Source organism: Moschus berezovskii, chromosome 16, assembly GCF_049115385.1.
Source record: "Moschus berezovskii isolate FMDL1 chromosome 16, NW_MosBer_1.0, whole genome shotgun sequence".
NCBI lineage: Eukaryota > Metazoa > Chordata > Mammalia > Artiodactyla > Moschidae > Moschus > Moschus berezovskii.
The window spans coordinates 85,675,425-85,693,025 of NC_142475.1; the positions used below are offsets into that span (position 1 = coordinate 85,675,425).

General features: G+C 38.3%; 1 pseudogene; it reads left to right on the forward strand.

Annotated features, from left to right (window-relative positions):
• Positions 1–891: 891 nt before the first annotated feature.
• LOC129560075 (olfactory receptor 4C11-like) lies at positions 892–17,536 on the forward strand (annotated as a pseudogene).
• Positions 17,537–17,601: the final 65 nt, after the last annotated feature.

Genomic DNA, 17,601 nt, shown 5'->3' on the forward strand with positions numbered 1-17,601 from the left:
GTGCACACTTGAGATTTTTTTTCCCACACAGAAAAAGAAAATTGGCCACCCATAAGAAGACCTTGAATCAATGCCAATGTTTAAAGCATGTTAACATTAATCAAAAAAAATTCCTGAGTGAGTATAGTGTATGAAAACTTTGAGAAACACTAAGTTTCATGTTTGATGAAATTAGCACTCTTTATAATAGCCAGGACATAGAAGCAACCTAAATGTCCATCAGCAAACGAATGGAGAAGAAAGCAGTGGTACATAGACACAATGGTATATTACTCAGCCATTAAAAAGAATACAGTTGAATCAGTTCTAATAAGGTGGATGAAACTGGAGCCTATTATACAGAGTGAAGTAAGCCAGAAAGAAAAGCGCCAATACAGTATACTAACACATAAATATGGAATTTAGAAAGATGATAATGATAACCCTGTATGCAAGACAGCAAAAGAGACACAGATGTACGAAACAGTCTTTTGGACTTTGTGAGAGACAGTGAGGGTGGGATGATTTGAGAGAATGGCATTGAAACACGTATATTATCATATGTGAAATGGATCTCCAGTCCAGGTTTGATGCATGATACAGAGTGCTCAGGGTTGGAGCACTGGGATGACCCAGAGGGATGGGATGGGGAGGGAGATGGGAGGGGGTTTCAGGATGGGAACACATGTACACCCGTGGTGGATTCATGTCAATGTATGACAAAACCAATACAATATTGTAAAGTAATTAGCCTTCAAAAAATAAATAAAGAAAAAAATTTAAAAAGAACTCTAAAAATTCCAATTCTGCATCCAAATACAGGGCAACTGCCAAGTCACCATTTCTCCAACTTTTTTTTTTTTTGCAGATGTACCACTTCTTTTCTGTGTCTGTTCTATATTCACCATAACCATGGAGGTGAACAGCAGTGTGGACGAGTTCTTTCTGCTTGGGTTAACACAGAATCTACTAAAGGAGAAAGTAATATCTGTTATCTTCTTATTTCTATACTTTGGGACTCTGTTGGCAAACTTCCTAATTGTGATGGCCATACGCTATAGCCAGATACTTCAGAGCCCCATGTACTTCTTCCTTTTCTACTTATCCTTTGCTGATGCATGTTTTTTAACAACCACTGCCCCTAGGTTGAATGTGGATTCTGTATCTGAGAAGAAAGCCATCTCCTTCAATGAGTGCGTGACCCGGATCTTTGCAGTTCACTTCTTTGGGTGCATGGAGATCTCAGTATTTGTCCTCATGTCCTTTTATCACTATGTGGCCATTTGCAAAGCCCTGCGGTACACAGCCATCATTAGCCAGTGTGTCTGTGACACACTGGTGAAACTGGCCTGGGTGGGGTCTTGCTCAACCCTCTGATTTACACTCTGAGGAATGCAGAAGTCAAACAAGCCATGAGAAAGTTATGGTGCAACAAAGTCTGACTCTAGTTGGCAAAGAGCAGAAGATGCCAACTGTTAATTCTGTCAGAGTTTAAGTTTAATTGGATTGATGGAAAAGAGAAGGTATTCTCATTCTATTGTGAACAGTATAGATGTGCCAGTGGGGCATTTAGGGGAATAGGCAGAATGAGCACCCAGAAAAATCTGTGTTGTTTTAACCATGTCTCAGAGAAAGAACCTGAAGTTCCATCATCTTTGGGGGGTACAAGCCCACTCCTAATGTCTGCTGTCTGCTTTGATGTTTCTGATTGTGAGCCACATCCTGTTCTTTCTATAGGTTTACCTTCTGGTTTTGTACATTATTATTTTTTGTTTGTTTGTTTCTTATCCAAGTTTAATAGTTTGTCCCTGATTTCTATCAACCATTTTGTTGGCAAATCAGCTGTGGAACTACTGGGTCTGTATTATACAATTTGTGGCTCAAGAGTCAATAATATACTGTCACACCCAGAAACCTATGATCCCCAAGGAACATAAATATCAACTAGTTAAGCCTCTATTTGGTGCTTGTCTGCCCTCTATAATACTCTTAAAAAATTAGCTTTTCCTTTGCCTGACTATGTACAGGGAAATAATGCCTCACTTCCTATTCAAATCAGATAATTATAGTTATAACAAAGATAATCACTGTATTGATATATAATTCCTCTATATATACACTTATGTTTTGTTCATCATGGTGATTATTATTTTCATATTTCTTAGTTTTGTACATATCTGTTTTTGTATTTTAAGTTCATGGACACTTCCTTAATCTTTGGTTACTTCTGAACGGATGACCATTTTATAAAGCTGTTAGAGTTATAACTTAGGTATGGCATTGGGTCTTTTTTTTTTTTAAGCTTGAAGCATTTGTAAAATAACTTAATGTAGCTTTTTGCAACTGTGTATTCTATAGTATTTTTTTTTCATTTGGTGAAATTTTAACTGTTAATGTTTATGGCATTGTGCTTTGTACCATTTATTAAATAAAAATTTAAAAAAAGAGTTATAAAAACTAACATCTCACGGATGAGATCATACATATGAAAAAGGCAATAACTGACAAAATAAAACTAATGTCATAATGTGTGTGTGTGTGCTCAGTCACTCAGTCGTGTTTGAATATTCTCAGACCCCATGGATTGCATCCTGTCAGGATCTTCTGTCCATGTGATTCTCCAGGCAAGTATACTGGAGTGAGTACCCATTTCCTTATCTCGGGGATGTTCCTGACCCAGTGATGAAACCTGCATTTCTTGCATCTCCTGTATTGGCAGGCAGATTCTATGCCACCTGGGAAGCTCATATTATTCATACATCTCACTAAATTTGCATTCTTGTTTGAGTACTGTTAGCTAATGTGTGTCAACAGTAGGAACCAGTCCACAAGGGAACAGACATTGAGTCTATCTCTGAGAATAAATACTATAGTTGAAACTCCAATACCTTTTCCAACTGATGTGAAGAACTGACTCATTGGAAAATACCCTGATGCTGGGAAAGATTGAAGGCAGGAGGAGATGGGGACAAGAAAGGATGAGATGGTTGAGTGGCATCACTGACTCGATGGACATGAGTTTGAGCAAGCTCTTGGAGTTGGTATTGGACAGAGAAGCCTGGTGTGCTGCAGTCCAGGGGGTTGCAAAGAGTTGGACATGACTGAGTGACTGCACTGACTGATTTTCCTATAGATCTGAAAACTGGACTGTAAACTGTGGCAGATGAACTCATATGATGCCACTTTGAGATGTTTTGCATGAGCATATCTCTTTGGGAATCTCAGCATTCATGGACCTTCAGACTTATACAATCAAAGTGTGGAAGATCTGATTAAATTCTCTTCTGTAACAACTTTCTATGGTTAAAGATATAACTGTTCTTATTGCTGTGATCATTTCTAAGAATCTTTGCAAGCCTATTTTCTGTCTCTCAGTTATTCTTCCTCTGGACATATTCATAGATTATCCCCTCAATATTTTCGATTTATTATTAAAATGTATCTTCTCAATAATGACTTTTAAGACTACTTCATAAAATTGTAACGCCCACCCAGTAACCTTCTGTATCTCCTATTCCTCCATCTCTACTTAATTTTTCTCCTTAGCACTTATTATTCTCTAACCTGTCATACAGTTTATTCATTTTATTTTCTGGAATATATAATACAATATACTTTTATGATGGTAGAAATTTGTGTCTTAAATATACTATTACATCTCCAGTGCCTAGAAGAGCACCTAGCATAGTGTAAATGGTCAAGTACTTGTTGAGCTAATAAATAAATAGTTGTATAAACATATATAAATCACCTGAGGCTAGAGAGTGACATGGAACGGATTGTCTGTCTTATTGCAGAAGGAACCATATTATAATATCAAATAATAAAGAACAGAAGGAAAAATAAAGAATATAATTATGAAGAGAAGACACACAGAAAGCCATAATTTGGTCCTTTGATTAGAAGAACAAAATTAATAATCCCCTGTCACGTGGTGGTATTTACATGAGTATATATATTTGTCATAAGTTATTTAGTGCATGTTTAAAATGGTAGTCTTTTGTATGTAAATCATACTTTAAGAAGTTCATTAAATGTAAAAATATATATAAACATTTTTCTTTCCATTTTTCTCTTCTCCCTTCCTTTATCTAGTGACTGATTTCAAAATCCTATAAGAATTATAGAAATTTTAATTATTAGTTTTCATTGTCATTAGTTATATTTCACCAGTATCATCAGGATTTATACAATAATAAATATATCTAACAGTAACAGTTTTTAGAATATAAAACTAGGAGAAATTAAGAAACTTGCTTAAAGCCACATGAACATAAGTCATGAAGCTAGAATTCAATTAGATCACATCTATTTGAACCTTTACCTACACTCAGAGCTTCTTCTGTTATTAGGAAAAATTTGACTTAAAGGACAGAGTCTTTGGTAACTTTCTATAGTCTATACCTCCATGTGACATTGAATGTGTGTTTTATCCTTGGAGTAGGGTACGAGTGGAGCTCTTGTTAACGGAAATGGAAGCTGTCCCATTAGGACAGAGTAGGAAGTGAGGGCCAGCGTCTCTCGCATCGCGTCTGTGCCACCAGGGCCGGCGTCTCCCTAGTTCAAGCTCAGGAGGGGCGGCCTTGAGGAGATACCCCTCATCCAAGGTAAGGTACAGCGGCTGCACTTTGCTGGAGCGGATGTGAAGAGATTTTCCACGACCAAGTTAAGAGAAACCCAAATAAGACAGTAGGTATTGCCAGGGGGCATCAGAGGGCAGACAAACTGAAATCATAATCACAGGAAACTAGCCGATCTGATCACATGGACCACAGCCGAATGTGCTCCATTGGAGAAGGGAATGGCAAACCACTTCAGTACACTTACCTAGAGAACCCCATGAAGAGTAACAAAGGGCAAAATGATAGGATACTGAATGAGAAATTCCCCAGGTCGGTAGGTGCCCAGTATGCTACTGGAGCTCAGTGGAGAAATAACTATAGAAGGAATAAAGGGATGGAGCAAAAGCAAAATCAATACCCAGTTGTGGATGTGACCAGTGATAGAAGCAAGGTCCGGTACTGTAAAGAGCAATATTGCATAGGAACCTGGAATGTTAGGTTCATGAATCAAGGCAAATTGGAAGTGGTCAAACAGGAGATGTCAAGAGTGAACGTCGACATTCTAGGAATCAGTGAATTAAAATGGACTGGAATGGGTGAATTTAACTCGGATGACCATTATATCTACTACTGTGGGCAGGAATCCCTTAGAAGAAATGGAGTAGCCATCATGGTCAACAAAAGAGTCCGAAATGCAGTACTTGGATGAAATCTTAAAAATGACAGGATGATTTCTGTTCGTTTCCAAGGCAAACCATTCAATATTACAGTAATCCAGGCCTATGCCCCAACCAGTAATGCTGAAGAAGCCGAAGTTAATCGGTTCTATGAAGACCCACAAGACCTTTTAGAACTAACACCCAAAAAAGATGTCCTTTTCATTATAGGGGACTGGAATGCAAAAGTAGGAAGTCAAGAAACACCTGGAGTAACTGGCAAATTTCACCTTGGAGCACGGAATGAAGCAGGGTAAAGGCTAATAGAGTTTTGTCAAGAGAATGCACTGGTCATAGCGAACACCCTCTTCCAACAACACAAGAGAAGTCTCTACACATGGACATCACCAGATGGTCATTACCGAAATCAGATTGATTATATTCTTTGCAACCAAAGATGGAGAAGCTGTATACAGTTAGCGAAAACAAGACCAGGAGCTGACTGTGGCTCAGATCATGAACTCCTTATTGTGAAATTCAGACTTAAATTGAAGAAAGTAGGGAAAACCACTAGACCATTCAGATATGACCTCAATCAAATCCCTTATGATTATACAGTGGAAGTGAGAAATAGATTTAAGGGACTAAATCTGATAGAGTGCCTGATGAACTCTGGACGGAGGTTCGTGACATTGTACAGGAGACAGGGACCAAGACCATCCCCATGGAAAAGAAATACAAAAAAGCAAAATGGCTGTCTGAGGAGGCCTTACAAATAGCTGTGAAAAGAAGAGAGGCGAAAAGCAAAGGAGAAAAGGAAAGACATAAGTATCTGAATGCAGAGTTCCAAAGAAGAGCAAGGAGAGATAAGAAAGACTTCCTCAGTGATCAATGCAAAGAAATAGAGAAAAACAACAGAATAGGAAAAACAAGAGACCTCTTCAAGAAAATTAGAGATTCCAAGGGAACATTTCATGCAAAGATGGGCTCGATAAAGGACAGAAATGGTATGGACCTAACAGAAGCAGAAGATATTAAGAAGAGGTGGAAGGAATACACAGAAGAACTGTACAAAAAAGATCTTCACGACCAGGATAGTCACGATAACGTGATCACTGACCTAGAGCCAGACATCTTGGAATGTGAAGTCAAGTGGGCCCTAGAAAGCATCACTATGAACAAAGCTAGTGGAGGTGATGGAATTCCAGTTGAGCTATTTCAAGTCTTGAAAGATGATTTTGTGAAAGTGCTGCACTCAATATGCCAGCAGATTTGGAAAACTCGGCAGTGGCCACAGGACTGGAAAAGGTCAGTCTTCATTCCAATCCCAAAGAAAGGCAATGCCAAAGAATGCTCAAACTACCGCACTGTTGCACTCATCTCACACGCTGGTAAAGTCATGCTCAAAATTCTCCAAGCCAGGCTTCAGCAGTATGTAAACCGTGAACTCCCAGATGTTCAAGCAGGTTTTAGAAAAGGCAGAGGCACCAGAGATCAAATTGCCAACATCCGCTGGATCATGGAGAAAGCAAGAGAGTTCCAGAAAAACATCTATTTCTGCTTCATTGACTATGCCAAAGCCTTTGACTGTGTGGATCACAATAAACTGTGGAGCATTCTGAAAGAGATGGGAATCCCAGACCACCTGACCTGCCTCTTGAGAAACCTGTATGCAGGTCAGGAAGCAACAGTTAGAACTAGACATGGAACAACAGACTGGTTCCAAATAGGAAAAGGTGTACGACAAGGTTGTATATTGTCACTTTGCTTATTTAACTTATATGCAGAGTACATCATGAAGAACGCTGGACTGGAAGAAGCACAAGCTGGAATCAAGTTTGCTGGGAGAAATGTCAATAATCTCAGATATGCAGATGACACTACCCTTATGGCAGAAAGTGAAGAGGAACTCAAAAGCCTCTTGATGAAAGTGAAAGAGGAGAGTGAAAAGGTTGGCTTGAAGCTCAACATTCAGAAAACAAAGATCATGGCATCTGGTCCCATCACTTCATGGGAAATAGATGGACAAACAGTGGAAACAGTGTCAGACTTTCTTTTTTGGGGCTCCAAAATCACTGCGGATGCTGATTGCAGCCATGAAATTAAAAGACGCTTGCTCCTTGGAAGGAAAGTTATGACCAACTTTGATAGTATATTAAAAAGCAGAGACATTACTTTGCCAACCAAAGTCCGTCTAATCAAGGCAATGGTGTTTCCCGTGGTCATGTATGGATGTGAGAGTTGCACTGTGAAGAAGGCTGATCGCCGAAGAATCGATGCTTTTGAACTGTGGTTTTGGAGAAGACTCTTGAGAGTCCCTTATACTGCAAGGAGATCCAACCATTCCATTCTAAAGGAGATCAATCCTGGGTGTTCATTGGAGGGACTGATGCTAAAGCTGAAACTGCAATACTTTGGCCACCTCATGCGATGAATTGACTCACTGGAAAAGACTGTGATGCTGGGAAATGTTGGGGGTGGGAGGAGAAGGGGACGACAGAGAATGAGATGGCTGGATGGCATCATCGACTCTGTGGACATGAGTTTGAGTGTACTCCGGGAGTTGGTGATGGACAGAGAGGCCTGGCGTGCTGTGATTCATGGGGTCGCGGAGAGTCAGACACGACTGAGCGACTGAACTGAACTGAACTGAACTGAAAAAGTGAGGAAGGCTCTGTGGGCAGAATTTTCCATTTGACAATTTTGTCTGGGATTAATTAGCCTCATGGTTTGCTGTAATTCTGGATTAACTGAACTTAATAGCTCATTTATCAAATCCTTCAGGGTTGGGTGGGAAGGGTGAAGACATTTTTCCTTCAAAGCCTCGGCAAAGAGCTTTTCATGAGATCCCTATAAATATCTGTTGGAAGAAGAAGAAATGTTTAATTCACATGCTCTGCCAGGGAATGATTTGGGTAATAGATATGGCTATTTAGAGATAGTTTTATTACAGGATAGTGAGAATATTTCCTATTTTTTTCTACAAATTTCTAGGGTCAGAGTAGGAAACTTTCTGCCAGTTTTATGAACCCTTTTGAAGCGTCTAACTCAGGCCTTCTAGGAAGGGTTGGTATCTATGGAGTATCTTCTCTCCCCATAGGTCCTGCAACAGAAAGCAGAGTAGATCTATTTGGAGTACAATTTACATGTTGCATATACTGAGCATGATTTGTCTTCAAAGTAAATCAGAATTGAAGGAGCAAGAGTTCATAGCTCTTTTTTTTTCCCCCACAAAGGAAAAAGGTACGTTTTCAAGCCCAACTGAACAATTTCCTTTTTCTTACCTCCAATTCAAGACTGGGTTTTAGGTCAGTTGCCTCCACCCATTTCTTTCTCCTGAGAGACCTCAGGTTCAAGAAACACATTCCCCTTGGAGATGAGAGGATTCTAATATTTGGGGGATCCTCTTCATTCACCGGTCTCTGCTTAATGCAACATTGGTTGAGGCCCAATTATTATCCAAAAAGGGGATGTATTGAAGGAAGCAGAGGCACAGTATTCTATACCTACACATTTCTTATTTACAAAGCATAGGCATAGGAAAAGGACATGGGCACAGATTAATGATGTGCAGTGGGTATGCACTGATACTGGTGATGTTATGATACATATTGTCCTAATTATTACACTAACATTTTCTGTCCAGGACACACCATCACCCCTACTTACAGCCCCAAATTGCATTCTCTTTCTGGGATTGGAATAAAGGATAATATGAGGAATGGAGAAGAGAAAAATCAACTCTCTAGTGTAACCCTGGGATAAACTACTCTTTATCTCTAACATGGGTCTTCTCTCACCCTTGTCTAGTGACATTTGCCCTGTCTTATCCCCTGGTTCTCCTTCTTTTTCTGGCTCTTTCCCACAATCAAATTTTCCCCTTTTGCTCTGATTCCTGCCACTGTTCTCTAATCTCTCTATCCTTTACTCCTTACTATTATTTTTCAGATATACATCTAAAATGATGATCTCTTTGTTTGACCTTTCCTGAAGTTTGCACTGATTTACTAGTCAAGACATGCACTGAACATGTCAGAGGTTTATTTCTTTACTTGCTTATGGTTTTCTGGCTTTATGCTGGCTCCTCCTGGATGTCTGGAGACTGATATTTTATGTAACAGTGTGGAGCAGAGTCTTAGCAAGAATTTTCATGGAGCACAAATACTTCAGTTCCAGTCCTGGTTCTTCTCTGACTATTCTCTGCTAAATCCTGCCTCTCAGCTTAACTTTAAGTAAACAAAATAGAATAATGTGAACTTGTCTCAATATGACAGTCTCTAGGTCCATCCACATCTGTGCCAATGTCACAATTTTGATCCTTTTATGGCTGAATAATATTCAATTGTGTATATGTGCCACATCTTCTTTATCCATTCCTCTGTTGATGGAGGCTGCTTCCATGTCCTAACTGCAGTAAAAAGTGCCTCAATACACATTGGGGTGCATGTATCTTTTGGAATTATGACTTTCTCTAAAGCAGAAAATAATACAACTTTGTAAAACAACTCTGCTCCAATAAAAATTAAAAAAAAAACAAAAAACACATATGAACTTACCTTATGAGATGGTAAAATCAAATGAACAAAAAATATTAAAGCAAATCTGAAAGGATTGTATAATTCAGTAAATACACACCACACACACACATGCAAACATGCCCTTTAAAATGGATATCCATTAACAAGCACGTTATTTGACAGTGCCAGGCTTGGCTGGTGCATGCAGAAGCAATGTCACTGAGTTAGAGGACTCTGAGAGCCACAGTGAGTATTTCAGTCATTGTTCTTGAAAAACATACTAATCATTTTATTGCATTTATGATGTGTCATATCTTTAAAATGTTCACTTCTCCTTTTCTTTCATTTTTCCTTTGGCCTTGTCTAATGGCATGCAGGATCTTAGTTCCCTGATCAGAGATTGAACCTCTGCCTCATGCACAGGGAACACGGGGTCTTAACCACTAGATGATCATTTGTAATACTGATGTTTATGAAATATCAGCCTGACTTTATGGTATGTAGGAGCTAATAATTCGTACAATCAAAACACACAGAGAGATCTCATTCAAAGTGTTACTTTTCATCCACTAAATTTTTGTGTGAGACATTTTATTTAGAATTGAAAGAAAATGAAGTACTCTGTGAAAAGACTTACTGTGTTCTATGTTTTAGAAATATAAAAATGATCATGTTTTAGGACAGTGGACATATTCTCTATAACACTATAGTAATAGATACATATCATTGCACATTTATTCAAATCCATAGAATGCACACCACCAAGAGTGAGCCTTCTGGTAAACCATGGACTTCAGGTGATTGTCAGTGTGACTTCATCAATATAACAAATGCACCACTCTGGTGGGATAGTTGATAACGGGATGGAGGTTATATATGTGTTAGGGCAGGGACTGTATGGGAAATCTCTGAACCTTTTTAATTTTATTGTGAACCTAAAACTGCTATAAAAAGTAAAGCCTTAAAAATGATAACAATGACAGCACATGATACTATTAAATATAAAAAAGATATATTTAATTTTGCTGTTTTGCATGAGACTAATAAAAAATGAGCATTTAAGATCCTTCTCTAAGAAGTGAAAATCACTCTGTTATGTCTGACTCTTTGCAACCCCATGGAATACAGTTCATGGAATTCTCCAGGCCAGAATACTGGAGTGGGTAGCTATTCCCTTCTCCAGGGAAGGAAGTAAGAAATCCAAAGCCACCAACGAATCATATTTGGGGTCACTGAGGGTCCGGACTTTATTTCGCTGGGACCACAGTGGATCAATTTGTATGCTTCCCACTTAGTTTCTTAGTGTAGGGAATAGACATATCTCCCCTGGAAGCTGCATATTTTCAAGAAGGTAGACATTTCATTGCAGATGAGTGTAAAGTCCAATTGGATTTTTTTTTAATGACAATTTTGTTAAACAACTTAGTTATTTCTGTTCTTAGGTAAGGAATAAATCGTAATAAAAGCTGTTCACATATTTTTAGGCCTCTACATTTTATATATCCCTACAAAAACATATTCAAACAATACACTCTTGTTTTCATGGCCTTTGGCTAGGTAGAAAACCTGGTTTATGAAGCTTTTCTACTATGCCTTTGTTGTTGTTCAGTCACTATGTCTGCCTCTCTTCAGTTAAAGTTCATCTCTTTAAAAAATTCTGAATTTTTCACTCATCAATGTACTCACTAGGAATTTGTACTTTTCTCTCCGCAGATGGTTTCTACTCTTATAACACCAATTGTATGATGACTTACATAATTAGTGATCTTATCTCCAAGTACCTTAAAACTCATAATAAACTTTTAGGAAGAGGGAGAATGTTTTCCACATTCTTCAAAATAACTCCAGATAATTTCAATTATTTAAAATGAAAGACAGAAACATAGATCAATGGAACAAAATAGAAAGCCCAGAGATAAACGCACACACCTATGGACACATTATCTTTGACCAAGGAGGCAAAAAATAAAATGTCGAGAAAAGACAATCTCTTTAACAAATGGTGCTGGAAAAACTGGTCAACCACTTGAAAAAGAATGAAACTAGAACACTTTTTAACACCATACACACGAAAAAAAATTAAAATTGATTAAAGATCTACACGTAAGACCAGAAACTATAAAACTACTAGAGGATAACATAGGCAAAACACTCTCCGACATAAATCACAGCAGGATCCTCTATGACCCACCTCCCAGAATAGTGGAAATAAAAGCAAAAATAAACAGATGGGGCCTAATTAAAATTAAAAGCTTCTGCACAACAAAGGAAACAATAAGCAAGGTGAAAAGACAGCCTTCAGAATGGGAGAAAATAATAGCAAATGAAGCAAGGGACAAAGAATTCATCTCAAAAATATACAAGCAACTCCTGCAGCTCAATTCCAGAAAAATAAACAACCCAATAAAAAAAATGGGGCAAAGAACTAAACAGACACTTCTCCAAAGAAGACATACAGATGGCCAACAAACACATGAAAAGATGCTCAAGATCATTCATTGTGAGAGAAATGCAAATCAAAACCACAATGAGGTGACATTTCATGCCAGTCAGAATGGCTGCTATCCAAAAGTCTACAAGCAATAAATGCTGGAGAGGGTGTGGAGAAAAGGGAACCCTTTTACACTGTTGGTGGGAATGCAAACTAGTACAGCCACTATGGAGAACAGTGTGGAGATGCCTTAAAAACTGGAACTAGAACTGCCATATGACCCAGCAATCCCACTTGTGGGCATACATACCGAGGAAACCAGAATCGAAAGAGACACGTGTACCCCAGTGTTCATCGCAATACTGTTTATAATAGCCAGGACATGGAAGTAACCTAGATGTCCATCGGCAGACGAATGCATAAGAAAGTTGTAGTACATATACACAATGGAGTATTATTCAGCCATTAACAAGAATACATTTGAATCAGTTCTAATGAGGTGGATGAAACTGGAATCTATTATACAGAGTGAAGTAGCCAGAAAGAAAAACACCAATACAGTATAATAACACATACATATGGAATTTAGAAATATGGTGACGATAACCCTACATATGAAACAGCAAAAGATACACAGAAGTATAGAACAGTCTTTTGGACTCTGTGGGAGAGGGCGAGGTTGGGATACTTTGGGAAAATGGCATTGAAATATGTATGTTATCATATGTGAAACGGATATCCAGTCCAGGTTCAGTGCATGATACAGGATGCTCGGGGCTGGTGCACTGGGATGACCCAGAGGGATGGGATGGGGAGGGAGGTGGGAGGGGAGTTCAGGATGGGGAACACATGTACACCCGTGGTGGATTCATGTCAATATATGGCAAAACCAATACAACATTGTAAACTAATTAGCCTCCAATTAAAATTTAAAAATTATATTATTAAAAAAAATGAAAGATAATTATGGAATTATGGAAGGTGAGTGGATACTGTATTACTACTTTAAAGTTTTTTCAAAAACCAGTCCATTCTAAAGGAGATCAATCCTGGGTGTTCATTGGAAGGACTGATGCTAAAGCTGAAACTCCAATACTTTGGCCACCTCATGCGAGGAGTTGACTCACTGGAAAAGACTCTGATGCTGGGAGGGATTGGGGGTAGTAGGAGACGGGGACGGCAGAGAATGAGATGGCTGGATGGCATCACCGACTCTATGGACATGAGTTTGAGTGAACTTCGGGAATTGGTGATGGACAGGGAGGCCTGGTGTGTTGTGGTTCATGGGGTGACAAAGAGTTGGACACGACTAAGTGACTGAACTGAACTGATCTGAACTGAAAATGGGAAAATTGACAGTTTGTATTTTATAAAAAGGAACAAAGTCACAGAAGAAGAAAAGAAGCAAAGTCATAGTAGTGCAAGTAGTAGAGACTGACTTACATAGTTCTTACTTACTATGAGCCACATCATTCTTCATTTTATCTGCATAGTAACCATGATTATGTCTAGAGTGATTTTACCAAGATCTTTCAACTAGTAAATAGTGAATCTGGGATTTGAACCCAGACAAACTGACTACAGTAACTGTATTCTTTACCAAGACATATCACTTTGCTAGATTAATATTAATTGTAAATAAAATAACAAGATTACAAAATATAAGACAACAAAAGACAAAAGATGCTCAAGACAATATGTTTTCACAAAGATGTGGTAAAAAATAAAATGTGGCTTCTTCAGTTCAATTCAGTTCAGTTGAGTCACTCAGTCGTGTCCGACTCTCCACGACCCCATGAATCACGGCACGCCAGGCCTCCCTGTCCATCACCAATTCCCGGAGTTCACTCAAACTCACGTCCATAGAGTCAGTGATGCCATCCAGCCATCTCATTCTCTGTCGTCCCCTTCTCCTCCCACCCCCAACCTTTCCCAGCATCAGAGTCTTTTCCAGTGAGTCAACTCGTCGCATGAGGTAGCCAAAGTATTAGAGTTTCAGCTTTAGCATCAGTCCTTCCAATGAACACCCAGGATCGACCTCCCTTAGAACGGACTGGTTGGATCTCCTTGCAGTCCAAGGGACTCTCAAGAGTCTTCTCCCGCACCACAGTTCAAAAGCATCAATTCTTCGGCGATCAGCTTTCTTCACAGTCCAACTCTCACATCCATACATGACCACGGGAAAAATCATAGCCTTGACTAGACGGACCTTGGTTGGGAAAGTAATGTCTCTGTTTTTTAATATATTATCAAGGTTGGTCATAACTTTCCTTCTAAGAAGTAAGCGTCTTTTAATTTCATGACTGCAATCAGCTTCTGCAGTGATTTTGGAGCCCCCAAAATTTAATATACATATAATAAAAATACATTTTTGCTAACCAAGTGAGATAATACAATAAGTTTTTTTCCTTTGCTTGTATGTGCATTAATTTTTCTGCAATATTCTAAAATTTTATATATCATATCATTAAGTCAATAATTAAACTATAGAAATTATAGCAATGTCAAAATTGTTATAATAATTCTAAGTGAAAATCAGAAACTACAATGATGATTTCAATCAAACTATGTAGGATATTAACAAATATCTGAAATAGAAAAATTATATTGCTGTATATTGGAACTGCAGGATTTTTTTCAAACAATATTTTTAGGAAAGTATTCTGGAAAGTTTAGAGTTAAGAGAGACATGTGTAGGTAAGATCTTATATTAGATTATACACATATTGGAAATTTTACAAGTCAAATCCATAGGCAGAAAGGCTCAATACTTTAATGAGGTAAGTTCAGGAGTATAAACAAGAGGGAAAATAATAGTTTCCCAAATTATATAAACCTTAGTGTATTCTCCACACATTTGTTATATTATGACCATCAGTGAAGGTGACATCTTGAATACAAGAGGCATAGGTAAAAATTGTCGAAGCATATTTCAACCAAGATTCCAATGAAGTCAGGTATAATAGACACAAAAATGAACCAAACTAAAAATGGTTTCTTCAGCAGGGACTCTAGTAATATTAGCACTTAATATTGAAATAGTACTATTTAGATTTTAGAGAACATAGGAAAGATATATAATGCCTGGAATATACATGTGTATATTGATGTCGATGTGGATACAAAATTGTCTTTAAAATTTTAGGAAAACTCAGAATAAGATATGGCAAGTATTTGCACTCCATTTCTTGTCTGAAGGCTAAATTTCGAAGTGTTAAAGTCATTTCCCCAAGGAAGGTACTGGTTCTGGAGTTCGTAATCTTGGCTGGAATAAAAAAATTTTAAAGGCCATTCGTTCTATATCCTCAAAATGCAAAAATAAAAAATGCCTTTGACCCAAGGCAGCTAACTTCTGAATAAATAGATAGATCTGGGAGAGGTTAGGATATGTACAGATTTCCAGAGATTCATATCGGATTAAAGGCATTTGGAACAAACAGAGCATGAAACAGAAACTAGGACTTCAGAATTCAGTCCACTTATCTTCCCAAGATGTCTATTATTTTCTTCTTTCTGCAGATTAAACCTTTGTCAACTACATCTTATCTACAGTCAGTGAATAAGAGTCAGTGCAGTGCAGTCAGTGAATAAGAGTGTGACTGAATTCATTCTCTTTGGCTTGACGCAGGATGTGGGAAATCAGAAAGTGATATTTAGAGTCTTCTTGATCCTATACCTTGAAACACTTTTGGGGAACTTTCTTATTGTAGTGACTATTAAGACAAGCAGGACACTTGGGAGTCCCATGTATTTCTTCCTATTGTAACTGTCCTTTGCTGATGCCTGCTTCTCTACAACCACAGCCCCCAGGTTAATTGTGGATGCCTTTTCTCAGGAGAAAACCATTTCCTACAATGAGTGCATGACCCAGGTCTTTGCAGCCCATTTCTTTGGATGCATGGAGATCTCATCCTCATGGCCTTTGATCGCTATATAGCCATCTGTAAACCCTTGCGATATACAGCCATCATGAGCCAGCACCTCTTGTGATGTTCTGGTGATCCTAGCCTGGGTGGGGTCTTGTATTCACTCTTCAGCACAAATTTTCCTGGCTTTGAGGTTGCCCTTCTGTGGCCCTAATGTTGACCACTATTTCTGTGACTTGCAGCCCTTGTTGAAACTTGCCTGCATGGACACTTCTGTGATAAAGTTGCTTATTATTTCCAATAGTGGGGCCATATGCATGGTGAGCTTTATAATCCTGTTTATCTCCTATGTTGTCATCTTGTTCTCACTGAGAAACCACAGTGCAGAAGGAAGGCAAAAAGCCCTTTCTACATGCACCTCCCACTTCATTGTGGTTGTCAAATTTTTTGGCCCATGTATATTGATATACACACGCCCACCAACCACATTTCCAGTAGACAAGATGGTGGCTGTATTTTATACAATCGGGACACTCTTGCTTAACCACTACGGAATGAAGAAGTGAAAAATGCCATGAAAATGATATGGTGTAGCAAAGCATGACTTCAGTTGATACAGGAATCCTTGCGTGTTTCCTTAATGATTTGGTTCTGCTTTATGGACAGAAGAAATAATGTATTTTTGTCCAGAAGCAAGAGTAAAGAAATACATGGATATAAAGACAGAGATGCACAGCATTCTTATTCTGAGAGACTTGAATTAGAAAATAAAATCCATAATAATTTTGAACAACCTCTGATGACTCTTACTTTAATTCTATCAACATCAGACTATATTCACATGATAATTTAGTTTCCTGTACAAATATTTCTTCAGAGAGAAATGGACTGACAGAATGTGTGTGTATGTGTGTGTGTGTGTGCACATTGATTCTTTTTCTAGATTTTGTCCTAGTTCTTATGAAGGTGGTCATAAGAGCTTATCCATAAGGGACTGGAACTTTACAGAATCATGGTTTCTCTCTTGACAACCTAACAATTTGAGAAGATTCTCTGAGAAAATATTACTCTGAAAATCAATGTTGAATCCACCTCACTAGTGTATCTACACTGATGACATTCAAACTCCTATAAAATCTGGAACTATCAGGGAAAACCTAGACTATCACTGGAAAACATCTTAAAGTATCATGAATAATTAAGAAGATGAAGGGTCTTATATTTGGCTTAATAGGAAATAACAGCCAGTCATTCAGTTGCCCTTCAGAATCTTTCACATTCCTTCTCACGGAGGAGAGGGAAGAGGAAAAATGAGTTTGGCAGCACAAATGTGCAGAAGGGAGATAAAGGGAAGGAGAGAGGACAGAAAACGGTGCTTTATAAACAGAGGGCAAGTGAAAGGAAGTGGTCGTTTTATCCAAGTAGGAGAGAAGAAGCTGCACCTTTCTTATACTTTGAGAATCACTTCTGGGAATATGAACATTTGCAGGAAATAATGAAGTTTCAGGCTATTCCCATATCATGAAGTCTTCTCTGTTATATTTATTTGTGTACAGGAAAGAAGCATTTTTGTTCTTTTGCTTCCCCATA